The sequence below is a fragment of the Falco cherrug genome, chromosome 10 (genome assembly GCF_023634085.1).
Source record: "Falco cherrug isolate bFalChe1 chromosome 10, bFalChe1.pri, whole genome shotgun sequence".
NCBI lineage: Eukaryota > Metazoa > Chordata > Aves > Falconiformes > Falconidae > Falco > Falco cherrug.
The window spans coordinates 38,500,836-38,519,338 of NC_073706.1; the positions used below are offsets into that span (position 1 = coordinate 38,500,836).

An 18,503-nucleotide genomic window follows, 5' to 3' on the forward strand; every position below is an offset into this window, starting at 1 on the left:
GAGGGAAGCTGTACAGGGATTTACAAGTTCCTGCCTACGTATTTCCACAGTGAAAAGAAGCAGCCTGCTTGAACAGCATCCTGGAAGCCTGCTTCGACAGCCTTGCCAGGCTTTGGTAGAAGCCTCTTGGACCTTCGCATTTCCCAGGAGAAAGAGCAAAGAGCCTTCTCTTGACCCCTGTTTTCCTGGGGAAGAAACCGAAGCAACTCAGGTGCACTAAGGCAGATGGCACGTCTTTGCTGCATTCTGGACCTCAGCTCCTACACCAAAACCTCTGGGACCAAGCAACACGGAGCTAACTACCAGCCAGCTGAAGTGGTTTCCTTGCAGGTGCAGTTTCCAAAACGCATTACCCTCTCCAGTTCAGCAAACTGGAAAACCAGTGACTGTCTTCTCAGACCAAGAGGAACAGTACAGGCTGTCCACGACACAGCACACATCAGGCGCTTGACCAGGAGACTGCCGAAATGCCACGTGCTTGTGGCCTCCCAGGGAATGGGTATATTTGGCCAATAGGGCCACACAACCATTTCAGAAGGTACTGAAGATCAAGGGGGTTGCTGGTAGCTACTACAGCATGCTAGAGCACTTTCCAGGAGATCTGAGAGAGACAAAGCTCTAGAAAAGGCTCCCAACCCACGCACCAGGCATTTGCTGCACCTTTTGCCTGTGCGCCCATCGGCATTCTGCTTTGGGGCTAAAGTGCAGGTTTGAAGCCGCTGCCAGCTCATCTCCACTTAAGAGCTCATTCTAATGAAGAACAGTGGATCCCAGGGACCAGATCAAACCTACTGGAAAACCAGGTTCTGGACCCCACAGGGTTTTTGTCAGGGTCTCAATACCAGTTGCTTTGATCTATCATCTCTGATTGCACTTGCTACTATAGACAAACTGCTGGTAAAGCTGATGATAAATTCTTAAATGTCTCTTCCACCAGCTCAGAGCTTGCCCATTTCTTAACACTGCCTTTGGTCCTCAGGAACTGAGCTCCTAGAGCTGTCGTCTGCCACGCAGGATCTTACACAGCCCGAGGGCAGTCCAGCTGCCTTCCTACATTTGCTCGTTCAATCTAACAGAATCAGTCTTGCACGACTGTGCACTGAAGACACCGTTGCACTATAAAACTCCACTCTGCAGCTTGCAGGGTTTTAGCAGAGGCTGCGCCATGCTTCAAACACTATAATCAACAGCAAACCCCACGTGCCCTGCCCATTTCCAGCCACGGCAGCAGTACAGCAGCTCACACGCTCTGGCTCCTTTTTGTCGCTGTTTACCAACTGTATTATCACACAACAGTGTTTTGCACAAAAAGAGATGAGCTCCCTACCTCTGAGGGCTGATGCAGTAGCGGGCCGCCCCGTTACCGATGTTGCGAACCAGCAGTGTTTTCTGGGTGCTGTACTTGACTGGACAGGCTGAGAAGTTCACCTGGTCGGGGAAGTCCAGGATAGCTCGGGCACCTATAGCTCGGAGAGGCACAGCAAACTTCTCCCCTTTCTGTGATGCAGATGAGCTCGTGGAAATAATCCTGCGGGGAAAGAAACAATCTCAGCACAATGCTTTTAGTACTTTCCCCACGGCAGAAGGAAAACTGCTGTTTTCTATGGCTGTAGCAGTATCATTCAGTAACGCAACAGTACTTTTTACCTTCATGAGCTTTCATTCCAGTAGCATGACTTGCACAGGGTCGTTAACTTGCAAAGGAGAAACAAACCCATTGATTCACCTGCTTTTGCAGCAAGCTGGCAGCACCACAATTATCTGATGCTTTGATTCTGAGACACCAGAACAGTCTCTTCATGCAAGGGATCACAGCACTAACGCAACCTGCTTCGATCGCCACTGCAGACTATTGGAAGCACCACTGAGAACCCAGCTGTGCCACAGCACTAACTCCAGTGCCAGCAACGCGGCGACCTCGTTGAAGCTTGGCAGGGGATGCTCAGGTACACTTTCAAAAGGACTTCACCACATGCATAGTCAATGGTCAGTCTTCGGTGAAATACTTCACAAGCTGGACACGGTAATTGCGGCAGCGTCAGGGCAGTGCAGGGTACGGCTGTATTTCCTGCCCCTTCTCACAGCGTTATAGGGCCAAGGCTGGGGACACGCACCCTTCAAAAGCCACCTGATCCATCTCCCCACACCAGAGCTGGCTCAGCTCCAGACCCAAACTGTTTTTGCGAGAGGTTTCACAAGTACCTAGAAGTGCTAACAGTTCCACCCCTGCCCTCAGCAGCCTATGCCACCTCTGCGCTAGAATTAAAGGGTGTTAGTTCTTCCTGTGTCTGAACTCCGTTTCCCTTTACATCTCACCCAGCCTCAGGGGGCACAGGAGACAGCTCTGGCTGATGCCGTAATCACACCCCTCTGTAAGGTCTGTTCTAGAGGAGTAAGTGACGGCGTGCCTGGTTAGCACACCCACCCCAGGCAGGCGGCATCGGGAGCTGCACACGGGGGACACTCAGACACCCCACCAGAGCAAAGCCGGCTGTGCAGTCCCAGCCACTGCCTTCTGCAGAACAGAGCCAGGCAATCCCCCCCGCGCCCCGGCTGTCTGGCGTTTAGCAGCAGGAAGGCAAATCAAATTACCAAAATCATGTTACTGTAGAGATGAGCAGAGCAGTCTCCAGATGTATGGCGTGGCATCGCTGCGCTGGAACTATCACCTTGCCCCCACTGAAATCAGTGGTAAATCTGCTGCCATAGGGCCAGGAGCCATTACCCCCAGCAGCGCTCTTATGGATGAGCTGATAAAAACTCTGCTTCTCGTCACTCACTGGCTGCCCTGATTTTTTCCTCAGTGCTTTTAATTAATTTGATATTTTTATCACTGTTGAAGCAGCAAGCGCTTTAGGATTTTAATGATTTAGGAATTGCATACAGCAGCAAACTCCCTTCAGCAGAACCGATCCAGACTCCCCCACAGCTGGGATTTCCTGCTCCTGTCCCCATCCCCTCCTGGAAGGGCCCTAAGGCAGCCAGCCCAGGCACAGACACGCACCTATTGCTCTAACGCAAGCGCTGACAGCCAGCGCCTCACCCACCACCCAGCACCTCGCCTACCACCTGCTCAGCTGGGGTTTAAGCTTGTCAGTACAGATGCTGCCCCATCCAAGACAAAAAGAATAATCTCCTTTTCTAGACATCTCAAATATTCACCCTAGAAACTGCAGAAGGGCTTTTGCTTTTCCTATTTGGAAGGTAAAATACTAGGAAGGGAACTGCAGCAAGCAACCTGCATGATTTAATACCGCATTTCAGGAAAGCGTTTCATCTTCAGCAAGTCGTTCTGAGTTAGCAATTTTGTACTCAATCTTGCAGCCTAAGCCCTCTAAAATAAAAGCTATGGGCAGCCCATATGAATTTAAAGCACCTATTATCTGGCTACTTCACGTCCTGCACTGTTTCGATCCTCAGAAACTCATTAGCAAATGAAGAATGTTATTTGCTTTTGTTGTTGTTGTTCTTTTGGCCACACTACTGTAACAAAGGCATTGCAAAGCCAATTGAAAGCTACCTGCCTTATTAAGTCTTGGCATGCCATATTTACTTAGCTCCCTCTTCCAGGTGCCAGGTAGGCAGAGGAGGATGCAAGTTCAGATCAGCAGGAGGATAAAGAAAAAAGGAACTTCAACAACTGGAGCTACTTGGAGCAAGTAAAAGGAAGTAATTGTCAAGGTGTTGTCATTGCTAAGGAGCAAATGGATCAACAGCAATGCAATTAAGAGCCCAAGAAATAAATCCCCCCCTCCCCCAAAAGCAAGCACAGGCAGCCTTCCCAGCTCCGTTGCTGGTGAGGGGCGCTGGGACCACCTGCACAGCAATGCACAAGGGATTTCTCCAGGGACCTGAGGGCAAGGCTAAAGCAACAAGGATTTGGTTTCACAGAGACAACCACGACCTTGAGAGAGAAAGATGCCTCTCGCCATTCATGCAGATGCACATTATGCTCCAAGCCCCCTCTCCAGGGACACCGTGGGACATGGCATCCCGTGCAAGGCTTGACTCAGCACTTCAGAGCGGGCTGACCCTTCAGCCACGCTCTACCACCCCACCAACGTGGGACCTTGCACCAGGCTGAATGCAGCGCCAGCCCAAACAGGGGGAAACCCAAGGCAAGAGGGGTGCTAGGCAGAAGCTGGCTGTTTGTGCCACTGTGAACCCATGGTCCCTTAAGCTTTTGAAAGCCGAATTGCCCTCCCTTGGGGGCAACAGGTTGCAAAGTCTCTACTTCAGCACTGCCTCGTGTTACCAGGGCACTAACCCTGCTACGCACTTGCTTGCAGCCTAGGGGCACAGTTGAGACCAGTTCAAAATGTTGTTCTGCTTCGCAACTGCAAACCCTTAGCAGACTGTTTAAGACCAGGTTTCTAAATAAACGTGCCTGGATGACAGAGGGGTTGCATCCCATCTATGCTTTAAAGTTTGCTGTGCTTAGACACAGCTTCAGGCTATAGGTTTTCATGAAAATACGACTTCATCCTGCATACAACTCCCCTCTCAGTTTCACGGAAGATACAGACAGTTGTACGATGGCTCCCCTTCTCGTGCTCCCCTGTGACAAGCAGTAAATTACAAGCTCTGGCCTTCCAGGTATCACCACTGGCGTCTGAACTGGCACCCACTGAGACTGAAGCAGCTGCTCGTCTTGGGTGTTGTTTCAGGCTCTTTGTAAACTCAGGCTAACAGTAATTACTGTCGCAGCAATATCAAGCCTAACTGCCCAGAACCCCAAACTCAGATGTCAGTTTCCCTGCATAACCTATCCCAAATGCTTCACTGAATTCCTTGCAGCAGCCAACTTGCAAAGAAAAGATCCTTGTAGCATGAGGTAACACAGCAAGCCAAGCAGGGAAAGCTCCTGCTGAAACCCTGATATAAAAAAAGGCTGGAAAATAAGGGCCGTGACAACAGAGGAGAGACCAGAGGATGAAGATCCGTTCGCAGCAGAGGGGGTGCCCCTGCGCCTGCCCCCCTCAGCCACCGGTTCGCAGGAGTCTTTGAAATGAGTCACTTGGCTTCAGGTTCCTGTGGCGCCGCGCCATTTGCCTTGGTCTTCTGCCCCTTTCCTCCTCACAAGAGTCATCTTAAAAGTATTCTTGGAATAGCTTCTGTGCACAACAAAACATCTAGCAGGGCTGGGCTGAATTTTAAAGGACTTCATTTCAGTCATGCAATAACTCACTGTCCTGTCATATTTCAGAGTAATCAATGTGCATTAATTCAGTCTCCACTGAGCATCAGCAATGAATTTCACAAACCTCACAGACTGAACTTGCACTGCCTGAAAACAGTGCACTGCTACAGTGAAAAGAGCAAGAGGACAACACAGAATAAGCTCTGCTATGGTTTTATGTGCTTCTTGCTTCCTTCTTCCTTTACAATAAACTACTAATAAGCCTGAAGGACGCACAAATGGAAGTATTTCTGTCTGTTGTTTATCTGCCGGTCAGTGCCACAATGGTTTCCAGTTCAGCAGAGGCCGTCAGACCATAACGCAAGAACACACGGGAACAGGGGCTGGCACGAGAACACCCACGCTGTACAATGGAGCCATAAAACAGAAACGTGCAAATCAGAAGCAGCAAGAGTAACAAACTGGAAATGTTGCCCAGCAGAAAAATTAGCAGTTCATTTATAACACGAGTGCCAATAAACCAAGAGGCGCGTCAGCTATTCCTTTTCTGACAGTCTGACCACGTGGCACATTCCCAAATGACTGCGAGACAGTAGGAAACTGCTCATTTTCCAAGAAAGGGCTACGTGGCATTTCAGCCACTAACAACTCACATGGCCCTATTACTTAGGGCTGAGGCACAATTTTACTCCTTTCAATCAGGAGTGACTTCACTGAAGTCAGACTTACGCCAGGGAAGAACAGATTCAAAGCAAGAGAATGACACAAACCGGCTCCTCATCAGGAAGACCCAGACCCCACTTCACTGGGTTACCCACAGTCCCTGTGGATCATGCAGTATCAGAGATGTAGGAGTTATTCAAAGGCAGCACTCCTGAGCCTTCCACAACTAACACACAGATACTCTGCAGGCAAGCAACTGCAAGCCCAACACAGGTGGCTTTACAGAACCATCTCCCAAAGCCTGCCTCTTGGCTAAGGGCTTTTCAAGGTGCTCTGCACATCCTGACCATGCTACTGATGCATTTCTAGCTGAGCGACAGCACTCCGGCACTTTCCTGACTCACACTCCATCAAGTACGAGACAAAAAGTTCGATTTATACAACATTCTGGTTCTGCTGTAGAGTCCCCATGTGCTCCTCACCAAGCAGCCCACATCCCTCTCCCAATGCCCTGCAAGGAGCACAAAACCCAGGTCGGCAGAAACCGCCAGGGTGTCGCTCAAGCTGTGCAGAGGACCTCGCTGGCACAGCTCCCTAATGCCACACACTCACCAGTTCAAGGGCAAGACAAGGGACAAAGTACTGGACATGAGTGTTCCTGGGAGTTACCTCACCCTACTTCTATTTGGGGTGATGTTCATGTGTTGCTCTGCTGCTTCTCTGTAGTTGAAGAGCAGCTCTTTGCCCTTCATGGGAACCGATTTACTTCCATCCCAAAAATGAATGCTCATGAATACTAGTCAATCACATTTTAAAGGAAGCAGTGTCCCCTGCAAAGCCTACCTCGGTGAGATTAAGCTCTTATGTCACTTGGGCAGTATGGAGAACTGCCCTAAGCCAACATCATTTTAACCTTCCATACGAATGACGTAAAACAATTTCTCAGTCCCTCCGCAAAGCAACAGATCATTTCACAAGCATGGGGAGCCAGGCACCACAGGGCATTTCCTCTCTAGTTTGCTACAGCCATGCTGTTTGAGGATAGGTGCTGCGGGCATTTCGGGCGAGCGGGAGTCAGATTCAAATACTCACAGAGTTCAAGATCTGATCCGTTTATTGTACAAACCAGGTAGACTTTTATAAGGCATTCTATAAGCGTGCAATAATGTGGTTGGCTATTTTACAAGCGTATAATAATATGATTGGTTAACAATTGTTTACTGGGAAGATTTCTGTTTCTGCTTGTTCTGGCATGTAGGCTCCTTTCTGCGGTTTCCCAGCTCCTCTTATCACGTCCCGTTGGCCTTGGTTTTGAGCAAACATCTGCAATTTGCTCCTTTTTCTTCATCCCACTGTTCTGGTCGCAACCTCGTCTTATTTCTTCAGTATTTTTCCACTTGCTTCAGAGTTCAGTATAATCATTCAATACAGCAAGAGCCCCAACACCTCCCCCTTTCTTTTTAAATACAGCATTAATACTGCGTTCCACACAGCTCTGAAAACATTGTAAAAGGCAAGGCACTAAAAGTAACAAAAGAATAACAAACAACAATATAGACAGACCTTGTTTCAATAAATCCCTCAACCACCCTCAATTCTTGTTGAGGTAAATAAATTGATACATTTAAACGGTAAATCAACTGTACATATTTTTAACAAGTGTAGTATTCCACCAGGTACAGTTATCTCCAAGGCCATGATTCATGTCATTATACTTCTTATCTAACCAACCCCAATATGATTGATTTATAGCCGTATAGTTTACTCCCAAAGGCTCAAAAGCTAGTTCAAAGCAGAAACGCATTTCTTGTAGGTGACATCTGAAGCACTTTTTTTCCTTTTTTTTTTTTCTTTTTTTTTTTTTCCTTTTTTTTTTCTTTTTTTTTCTTTTTTTTTTTCTTTCTTTTTTTTTTCTTTTTTCTTTCTTTTTTTTTTCTTTTTTCTTTCTTTTTTTTCTCTTTTTTTTTCTTTCTTTTTTTTTTTTTCTTTTTTTTTTTTTTTTCCTTTCTTTTTTTCTTTTTTCTTTCTTTTTTTTTTCTTTTTTCTTTTTTTTTTTTTTCTCTTTTTTTCTTTTTTTTTTTTTTCTTTTTTCTTTTTTTTTTTTTTTTCCTTTTTTTTTCCTTTCTTTTTTTTTTTTTTTTTTTTTTTTTTTTTTTTTTTGGGGGGGGGGGGGGAGGGGTTTGTAATCAAGTCCGTATTTTTCCTTGAGAAGCTTAAGCTGTTCCTCTTGCTTCAGGAGAGTTTCCAACTCTGATTTGTCGAATAGGTCCGTATTTCCCAAATAAATCATACATTTCCTCCGCTGTGATTTTATACGGCAGGTTCCGAATATAAAGGATCCGATTGACCTCTGGGGGCAGCCAGATGTTAGCTCGCTTGGCCGCTTGCACTGCCATGGCGCCGATCGGAGCGGGGGGGGGGTGGAGGGGGGGGGTGCAGCCTCGGAGAGAAACCGCGGCCGGGACGGGGCCTGCCGGGCCGCACGCCGCCGCTCGCCGCTTGTTCCTTTTCAGGACACCAGGGTGGTAATTGCGCGACCATACCCCGTACAGCTCGATACGTGCGAGCCAAAGTCTTTACCCCCTTAGTCCCAACTTGCACAGATTCCCATAAGTCCTCTCCTACTTTCTTCCATGTTTCATTATTATATATATCTTGCGTAGAAGCAAGGTAACCACGGCGGCAACTCCAACATAGCAGATCAATTACTGCCTGCCGTGAGACTGGCGTTTCAGTTTTTTCTGCCAGTTTCATCAAACTGTCTACGGTTGCTTTTTCCACCACTGATGCAGTGATTCCCATCCTGCTTAAATTTCCTGACTCACCGGTCAGCCGTGCACGTTCCGCCTTTCTTCGGGCGCCCAGCTCTCTCTCCGCTGGCAGCAGGATCCTCGCCGGCTCCGCAGCTTGTAACACGATCCTTAATGAATCTTCCTGACTTTTTAACCGATCCTGTCGACCCTCATCGGATCGTCGGGGTCACCAGATGCTGCGGGCATTTCGGGCGAGCGGGAGTCAGATTCAAATACTCACAGAGTTCAAGATCTGATCCGTTTATTGTACAAACCAGGTAGACTTTTATAAGGCATTCTATAAGCGTGCAATAATGTGGTTGGCTATTTTACAAGCGTATAATAATATGATTGGTTAACAATTGTTTACTGGGAAGATTTCTGTTTCTGCTTGTTCTGGCATGTAGGCTCCTTTCTGCGGTTTCCCAGCTCCTCTTATCACGTCCCGTTGGCCTTGGTTTTGAGCAAACATCTGCAATTTGCTCCTTTTTCTTCATCCCACTGTTCTGGTCGCAACCTCGTCTTATTTCTTCAGTATTTTTCCACTTGCTTCAGAGTTCAGTATAATCATTCAATACAGCAAGAGCCCCAACAGATAGGACAGGGTGTTCAACTACATCTAAGCAGCAAACAGAAGATGAGAGAACAGCTGTGCCCAAAGAGAGCCTGCACCTCTGGCCTGGCACAGAAACACCAGCTGGCTCAGAGCGACCCCCTCACCTTGCATCACCCACAAAGTCACGCAAAGAACTGTGCCAAGAGGCAGCAGAGTGCTGGTGTAAAGAGTCAGCCTGTCTGTCTGTGTTCCCCTGCAGGGCTTCCTCCCTTCCATGCCAGGTACTAAACCCTTTTGCGTTAACAAGCCTCCAGGTAACACCGCCGCCCCTTCACATCACGGCACAGTGCCAGACTTGCCAGGGCCACAGCACCGATGTTCCAACCTCCGAGCAAAAGCATGGCACACGGGGCAGGGAATAGGTGCCAGCTGACACAGCAACCACAGCCCCATGCACGCAGGCACAGCCACACCAGCGTGACTGCCCAAAGGCTCCAGGCTAACACTCTGCCTGCAGATGCTACCTGCCCCTTCACTCCTGTGTGCGCTCCAGATGCCTCAGTCCTCTGCAGCACACCAGCCTCCTGCTGGTTAAAGACATCTGGAGCTCAGCGTGTCTGGGCCAGGCTGGCTCCCTGCCACGAGCACAGCGCATCTTCTCCCCTAGAATCACAGCTGGAGCACAGGTGGGCAAGTATCCTCAGGGGCAGCACAGCGGCAAGGCTGGAACACAGAGGGTATGAAAAAGCATCACCTTCGCTCCAGCCCAGGGTGAGGCAGGGAACTGGTTGCCAGACGGGAAAGGGGAAAGCTCTCTGGATCTAGCCATTCCCCTAGCGTTTTCCATCATAATTAAGCCCCTAACATCGAGTAGAGAGGTGCGATGGCTAAACACCTTACCAGCACCCCTCCCTGCCATTTCCCTACTGTCCCACGTGCGCCTTCCCCTGAAAACGCCCAGGAAAGCACAGGGAGGGAACGCACAGCTCGTCAGTCCCTGCTGCGGTGGCATCGCATGGTGCTGCCAGCCAGGATGTGACCAGCTGCAGGCTGCCTGACCACAGCCTAGAGCAAACCTCGCAGCACGGCATGGGCTATGACCGGTGTGCAAGAAAAGTGCCGGCTTCAGACAGAACGTTCCGCCGTCTCACTACTGCGGCCAACACGATATGCATTCAAGAAGCAACTCCAGTTTTCAAAGGTGGTGGTCCTCACTCTGATCAGGCTCAGCTTTGGGTCCTCCAAACAACAGGTTTGTATTTATGCAAACAGGCTTTTGTATTTATAATTATCAGAGCAAACCCGTAATTATGCAGCAATAGTCAGATACTAGAAACCAACACCATGAGAGGCCACCCCACCACACAGTGCACTCTTATCCCTGAAGCCAACAGACATGGCATTAAACGTTCCAGCACCAAAGGATAATCACAGTCTGAAGCATAGAAGAGCCTCCAGCCTATGACAGCATCATCTTCACCACAGGAAAAGTTTCCCCCAGCTGCAGATCCAGTGCAATGCCACCGAAACCAGGACAGTGCCTCAAAACCCACAGCAGATGCCCTGTTCTGAACCCAGCCCCGCAGGTTCACCTCCCACTGAAGGCACACACCTCTCGGGACCTCCAGTCTCACCTTGTTCTCATCAGGGGAGAAAACGATGCGGAAAGTCGCAAGCATGCCAGGCAGTACCTTGCGGCACACAGCATGGTGGCTGATCAGCTTGAAATAAGGTGAGCTCTCCAAGATGACCTTCACCAGCCCAGGAACCTGCAGAAAAGAGAGGAAAGTATGATCTTGCAGCTTGTGGAAACAGGAGGAGAAGAGGCCTGGTGATACCACCTTCACAAAGCACTTTTAGCTCTGGAGGTACATGCACGTAACACATAAGAGTGAACATTAATCCCTTCTGCCTGGGCAAAACAGCTCGAGGCCAGAGGCAGCAGGGCAAGGAAGGAAGGGCCAAGCCGGGAAGACACCAGCAGCACGGCGGTATAATATCTGAATCAAGTCACCCGTGTATTCAATAAGCCCAGAGAATCTGCTGGCTTCTGCCCGTACACATCCAGGCAGACATGCCCCTAGAAGGGGCATGTATTATCTGAACGCCAAACAGTACGTGTTAATCCTGGCGGAAGGAAGAAATTCACTTTAACGTGCTGGGTTTGAGCGGGGCAGTCAAGCTGCGGTGCTACAGTCATGTAGGCAGACCAGCAAGAGGGGACCACAGATACTGTGGCCTTACTGGGAATAAAAGCAGCAAATGAAGAGCAAAAGGAGGAAACACAGGAAGACAAAGAGACAACCCCAGAAACAGAGAGATGGCTGGGAAAATCCAAAGGGAGCTGGAAAGAAGCAAGGGAGAAGCACAATATGCTACAAGGAAAGGCTGATGCAGAGGATGAGAGCCAGCAACCTGGCCAAGTGATGGAAAGCCAGGCGACCCCCCAGGCTGTGCCTATCAACTAGGGGCTTCAAAGGCATTTTCTGCCCCGAGATACATGACTGGCACTGCCTGGTGGTGGTTTCATTATTAAAAGCCAACCTCTGCTCTCCGGAGGCTCCTGCTGCCTGTGACTGTAGCCAGGCAGCTGCCAGCGCGGGCAAGCCAGATCCCTGGGGACCCCTGCCCACCCCCAGCAGTCCCTGCAGGCACCCTGCTGCACGGTTCTGCCCTCTGGGGCACCACCAGCACACAGACAGCACACAGGCATTTTCCTAGCACACAGAGAGCAACCCCTGAGCGCCAAATCTCAAAGTCTGAAGCAGGTGATTTGGACTGGTGGGCAGCTTCACGGATCAACAACAACCCCACATGAGGCTTGGAAAAAATGGAGGCTCACTCTGCGCCACCCACCCGAGCCTGGTAACCCGTGGCCAAGGCAGTCCTGAACTCTCCAAACGCCCTTGGAACCCAGCAATGTCCTGGGGCAGCGAGTTCCAGGAGCCAACTTCACAGTGCAGACAAGCATTTTGGTCACCATGTCCCTTAGAAGGGGAGCACGTGTGGCTCAGACCTTCAGCAAAAGCCACCCAGAACATCTGAGGGTGCTGAGGAACAGCCTGAAAATAGAAAAGCAATTTTTACAACACAGGTAAGAGCAGGAAGTATATAGTACAGCACTTCTGTAGTTGCATGATTACAGAGCCTCTATGCGGAACATATTTTGCTGTCAGCTGGATTTTTATGGGGCAGACAACTTCAGGCTACCATGCAGTGTAACTCGGTATGATTCAGAGGAATGTGGGAAACTGGCACGAAAAACTTGAGACGGAGCACAACGTTGCTTTTCTCCAGGACATCGCCAAAAGCCAACCAATTTAGAATATAACACCCTCGCAGGATTATCCTCTCTGTCTTTCTGTATTTAAAACATACCAAAGATTTTCCTGGAGCTTATCTTACTTTTACACCCATGCTCTCCAGTGGTTGAGCTCTAACTAGCTTCAAAACGACATTGTTTTGGGAAAAAAACCACAGTTCACACATTGCCTCCCCCTTCACAGGGCACGTAAATCCCAAGGTGCAGCTTTACACAGTACAAGTTTATTATCATTTACTGGGAATGGCAGAAATGTTAATGCAGATGATCTTTTCCACTTGAGGAAGCATGAATAGAGCAAATTAACTGTTTGCCTGTTGGCTGGTACTTGGCAAAGATAAACATTTTGAAGTGCTGCATGGATAATGGAGCAGGTGAAGCCAAAGACTCAGTGGGAATGAAGCAGAGAGTAGGAAGAGAGAAAGTGAGGACTGAGGCACATTTTAATCAGGGACGAGGATACCTACAGCAAAGACTGCCCAAAATTCAGCGCAGATCACACCAGTGGCATCCCCCGGGTGCAGGCACACATGCTGCATCTTATCAATGTTCCCAAGTTAAATGCCAGACCAGGAATGGTGCAGTACTCTCCCGGAATAACTGAGGGAGCACACCCGCATCCTTCCTTGCCAAAGGGTCTTCCATTTTCACCCATATCCCTGTCACAACCTGTTATCTCAGGAGATACTTGGACTTGCTGTTCTTCCACCTGCAATATGCCTCGACAGCTTTTTTTTGTTGTCCACCTGTTTGCCCTCCCCAACAGGGAAATTTGGAAACGAGGCGAATTCACCGTCTCTTGTGCACACTTCCATCTTCCCATCCCACCCTGCCCTCACGCATACCCCTTCCTCTTCATTACAGAAGAGTATCCTTAATTACACCCCTCTTTCTGACCTGTCTCTACTGCCCGTGCACTTACTGCTATGTATCAAGAGAAACCCCTGCGTGTATGAAAGTGCGCAGGGAGAGAACACCAAGCTCAGCTCCTTTCCTCCCTCCTGCCTTTTCCCACCAGCTTGCCCTTGGCACATGCCTCATTCCAGCAAACGTTTCCCCAGCTGAAGTTCAAAAGGTCCCAATTTCCCTCCTGACAATGGAACAAAACTGCTGACATTTTTCAACTTTTCCATTCTCAACTTTCTTGGGAAGTCTCAAAATGATCGTTTTTTTCAAGTAAAGGTGGAGACCTTTGAGGGCACTTTACTCCAAACAGGCCGTGGCTCTCCAAAGGGGAAGCAGAGCATCACGTTGTCTCAGGAAAACCTGAGCAGAACCCAATTAAGCTTAGCAGGAGCCTGAAGGGGCACCTAAAGGCCTCCCGCTGCTGCTGCTAAATCAGCCTGCTTCCACTGCTGTTTCAAAACACCTTTCCTGAAGCGCTGTTACCACTAATTATAACTTACTCCAGCATAAAGTGGAGAAGACCCCACCCCGAGCTCTGACAGCCCGTTCAGCTCTCTGTGCAGCTCATCCAGAGGCAGAGGTGCCCTGTGGAAACTGAGATTAACCACGGAGCCACCAGGACGCGGTGCACACTCGAGGGAAAGCACGAGGGCAGGGAAGAACTGTACAGCCCCCAACATTCCCACCCGTGCAGGGCTTCCACGGGGAAAGGTGCTGACCAGAAAAGCTCCTTTCAGCTAGGTACCACCAACACACAGCCAAAACCAGGGGGAGAAACCTCAGCATGGCAAGATTTCCACCGTCTTGCAAAATAAAGGCGGTGAGACGTTTTATTCTGGATGCGCTGTGCTGCAGCAGGCGACTGGCTGTGCTGTGCACCGCACGGATGACACTGCTCTCCAGTTCCAGCACAGGGTTAAACTTCCACATCCCAGCACTTACCTTGTCCACGTTCCTCAGAATCAGTGGCACTTCATAGACCTCATCGGGGACGTAGCTCTGAAATACCACCTCTGATGGGAAAGGCCGGAACAAGCTCTGTTCCAGGGCAACTGCCGAGAACTGGAGATGCAAAAGAGAGCAGAGAGTTTCAGCCGCGGGGAGAAAGACTCATCGGTGAGAGAATACAACACTGGCCTCCAGCGAAGGACAGTCCCTTGGTGAGTACGCCTGCCCAGCTCACGCTAGGGGAACAGAAGCTCACCCACCTGTGTTCTGAGCAGATCAAAAGTTTCTGGGCCACACTAGAGCAGGCTCAAGCGAGCAGCTCTTTTGGCAGGTGTTTCTCCAGGTCTCCTTCTCCAACAGGCAAGGCAGCACTTACCTCCGGCAGAGCCCTGGGCTAACACGGTCACACAGCTCCAGAGCACTCACTGCAAGAGCTGTAAGCACTCGTGGAGCAAGGGAAAGCCAAGAATTTACAGGAGACCCCATGGGAAACAATTTGGGGATCATCTTTACATTGAGACACAGAGACCGAGCCCAACACATCCTCAAATCTCTTTTTTGACACACAGCCCAGAAACCAGGAAGAAGAGAAGACAGGCCAGAAAGGAACACCGCCGTTAAGAAAGCGACAGATGAGGTGGTAAGTTCCAGGTACTTTCCCAGCATCACTGGGCAATCTGAGTAAAGCTGGACTTGGCATCTCCTTTTCCCACGAGCTTTAAATGGATGCTTCATTATATTCTATTATTGCCATTTTCTTTAATACCACTACAGAAGCAGGTCTGAAAACATACAGAAACAGCAAATGCTTACAGCGCCGAGGCGTTACTTTGAGAAAACTCCTCCCTGCTCTGCCTCCCCCCTTCCAGCTGAACTCTTCACACTCACAAGACACAGGCACGTCTCCTGCTTCTCCACAGGAGTCAGGGTCGTGCTGAAGCCAGCGGCCACAGCACACGGCCAGTTCTGTGTGCGCTCGTCCGAGGCGTTCCCAACCTCACGCGCTGTCTAGGGCAATCCTTAACCAATTTGCTACAGGTCTCTCGCTGGCAGTTTTCCACTCAACAGCCTACCTCAGTCATCTACCCCTTTGGAACGTGTGTTATACTAAGCAGATCTGTAAGAAAAGCAGCTTTAAACACACGTGTAAATAAACATTGATCCAGATAAAGCACACCCACTCCCCTCTGCCCAGGGCCATTCCCCTGTGTACCTGGCAGCCTGAAAAATCTAACACCCTGTACGGGTCCCACTCGTTGTTCCAACCCAAAGCATTCATGCAATTGCTTTAGCTACACCTTGAGTAGTTACCGTAGGCCCTCAGCCCTCAAAGGCCAACGCTGCCACCACTGAGGGCATCCTATGACCCCAAGTGTTCGACAGAGACTACACCAAACCAAGGGCTGGCTATTTCAGCAGGAAGGTGGGAAATTGCAAGCTTGCATCCTTGTGGCCCGCCCCAGCCTTCCCCCAGTATCATGCTTTAGCCGCAGTAGCTCATCTCCAGCAAAAGCCACCAACTTCAACAGAGGTTGTTTATATGGGCTTAGCGCAGGTCAGGACTTCAACATCTCACTGGGGAAAAATGTTTTACCTTTCCCCCAGCAGAAGGAACTCCACACCAGCAGCAGTCTGAAACAACAACAGGACTTAGTCACCAAGGCATTTAGATAAGCTGGAGGCAAGCCTGTCACAAGCACGCGCTCTCTTCAAACGTCACATCAAACAGCAAGGAAAAGGGCAAGAAAAGGCTACCTTACGATGGGAGGCTTCGCTCATGTCTAGAATCTGGATAATCTGGGGTCGCCGCATCTCCCGAGTGCTGGCCAGCCTCTGCTTGGTGGTAAGAGACATCTCCTTCAGGAGGGCAGAGGGAGTCAGCTGAAATGCAAAACACCAGCAAGAGCTACAGAACTGCCTTTATTCAGAAAGGCTTTTCTTCTTCAAGAGCCACCGATGAATAATTTGTGATCATAGCCGCTAGGATAGTCCTGGAAGTCCCATAACTACCTGTTGAAATATTTACCATTAGTAAATTAATGATAGAGAGCGCAATACACATGCTCCAAACAAGTAGCTTTGTCCCGTTAGCTTCTCCTTCGTGATTTGATGTGACATGTTGGGGGTTTTGCTCTTCGGGCATTTGTTTCCTTTCCAGTTTGGCCGGAGTGAGCCAGTGACCTTTGAAAAAGGTTGGGAGGAGTTACCAGAAATCCCTTAACTCCACCCTTGCACAACGCTCACAACCACCACACATGTGGAGATGTCACTGCTGGGTGAGTCAGGAAAGCAGAAAATCAGTGTTGTGCCAAGACTGAGGTGGAGAGGAATGGCTCCAAGTTTTAGTTATCTCTTTTGAATTAGCACTTGTTTTCTCTGTTTGGGCCTCCGAGACCCCTCCACAGAAGTATGCAAAGGTATCTCCTCGACAGAGCTTCAGCACCAGGTCATCTTCAGCCAAGTGAGCTCTGGTCAGCAAAGGGCTGTCTGAGGATGGGGAGGAGGAATTGCCCTGACTCCGCTGCTGTCTGCAGCGCTGGATCTGTGCTCCACACGGGATACGGGACAGAACAACTGTTTTGGAACCTGTTCCATCTGGGACCAGCCATACCTCTCGAAACCTTCAGGCAGAGTTTGAGCAGCCCACCACGTGCCCAGCTGCCTGGAGGGCAGGTATGGTCAGAGCAGCGCTGGCAAGCATCCCGAGGTGACAAAACGTTACTGCCCACACAAAGGGGGCGGAGAGAAGCACACGCTCACGCTTCAGCTATTCCGGTGCAATGCCCGGTACGTTCATTTAAATGGCTCCAGTGGCACATCCAGACACAACTCTGGACTTCCCCTGAAGCAGCACACAGTCCATCCCCTACCGCACCATGGTCACCACCTCCGACAGAAGCATGGCAGCAGAGAGACGGGGAGGTGGTGTCCAGCTTCACAGTGCTGCCAGACAACAGGAGGGGCAGGTAGAGGAAGGACGCGGGGGCAGTTTCCAGCCTTACACAGCTCCTACCTGGCCGCAGCAGGTACTTACAGTTGCAGGCTTCTCTGTCCCTCTGGCTAGCTTCGGCTTACGAGGCACTACCACTTGGCTCGGGAATCTACCAGCCATCCTGGAGGACCCCGTGAACCAGCGGGGCTTTCCAGTGGCCATGCCTCAGTTGACCTGCAAGGAACAGCAACGGGACTTGGAAAACCCAGCATCCCCTTCCATGGCAGACCCAAAGGAGACAGCTGTGTCTCCGGGCTGTGGCTCCTTCATAACTGGAGAGCAGCCGGCATCCCCACCCTGTTTCATAACTAGACCATATTTCAGTGGCAGAGTTAAGACTGATAGAAGTAAAAGCCCAGAACAAACACTCCAAAACAGCCTTTTGCTGTGGGCGCAGTCCCACAAGCCACAAACACACATCAAAGACTGCGGCCACTTCTCATCTTCTCCCCCTCTTCCATGTATTTTGGAACTATTTGCTGGAATTATTATCCAAATCTCTATTAATACCCAAACTGTCCTTTATTACTCTTTAAAAGTTTTTTGGTGGGAACAATGTCACTTCACTGCTTCATTTTGCAAAAACAGCTGACCCGATGTGACTTTGTGCCTGACCCTACTAAGTGCTCAGACTATTATGAACAACCTTAAACCCAGGGATCGCTGCTGCCCCAAGCATCAAAATCAGACTGCTCTCCTACTTTGCAAACCAAACGCCCATCCTTTGTGCAAGGAGGTTGGTGATGTTTTTAACTAAGGGACCATAGAGTTCAACACTCTGATTAACAACTATGGTTTCTCAAAGCTAATTTGGTTAGGTTACAAAACTTATCCAGCAAATATGACTCCTTCCAGGCATGAAATTACCATGCCCAAGAGCCTTTCTCCATGGAGAATGAGGGCCTTATTTTTTTCACTTACTAACACCCAAACTCTAGGCTCCCTACAGGCATGAAAAGCTGTAGCAGCAGAAATAAAAGCATGAAACCATTAAAGTCGCATGAGCAATTAGCTCAAATAGAAATACAACAGATGTGACAGCTTGGCCACTTCAGGCTATCCTAATGGCAGTTCCTCTCAAGCATCCTTATCCTGCAGGCAGCATGGCTTGACAGGTCCATGGGCCATCCTTCTTCTATCACCAGCCTGCTGACAACCTCCCCATCTGTCTCTCAAAAAGTGGG

The 18,503-nt window shown here is 49.5% G+C and overlaps 1 pseudogene; it reads right to left on the reverse strand.

Moving 5' to 3' along the window:
* Positions 1 to 17,491, reverse strand: part of LOC129736962 (hydrocephalus-inducing protein homolog) — a 70,176-nt pseudogene extending 52,685 nt beyond the window's left edge.
* Positions 17,492 to 18,503: the final 1,012 nt, after the last annotated feature.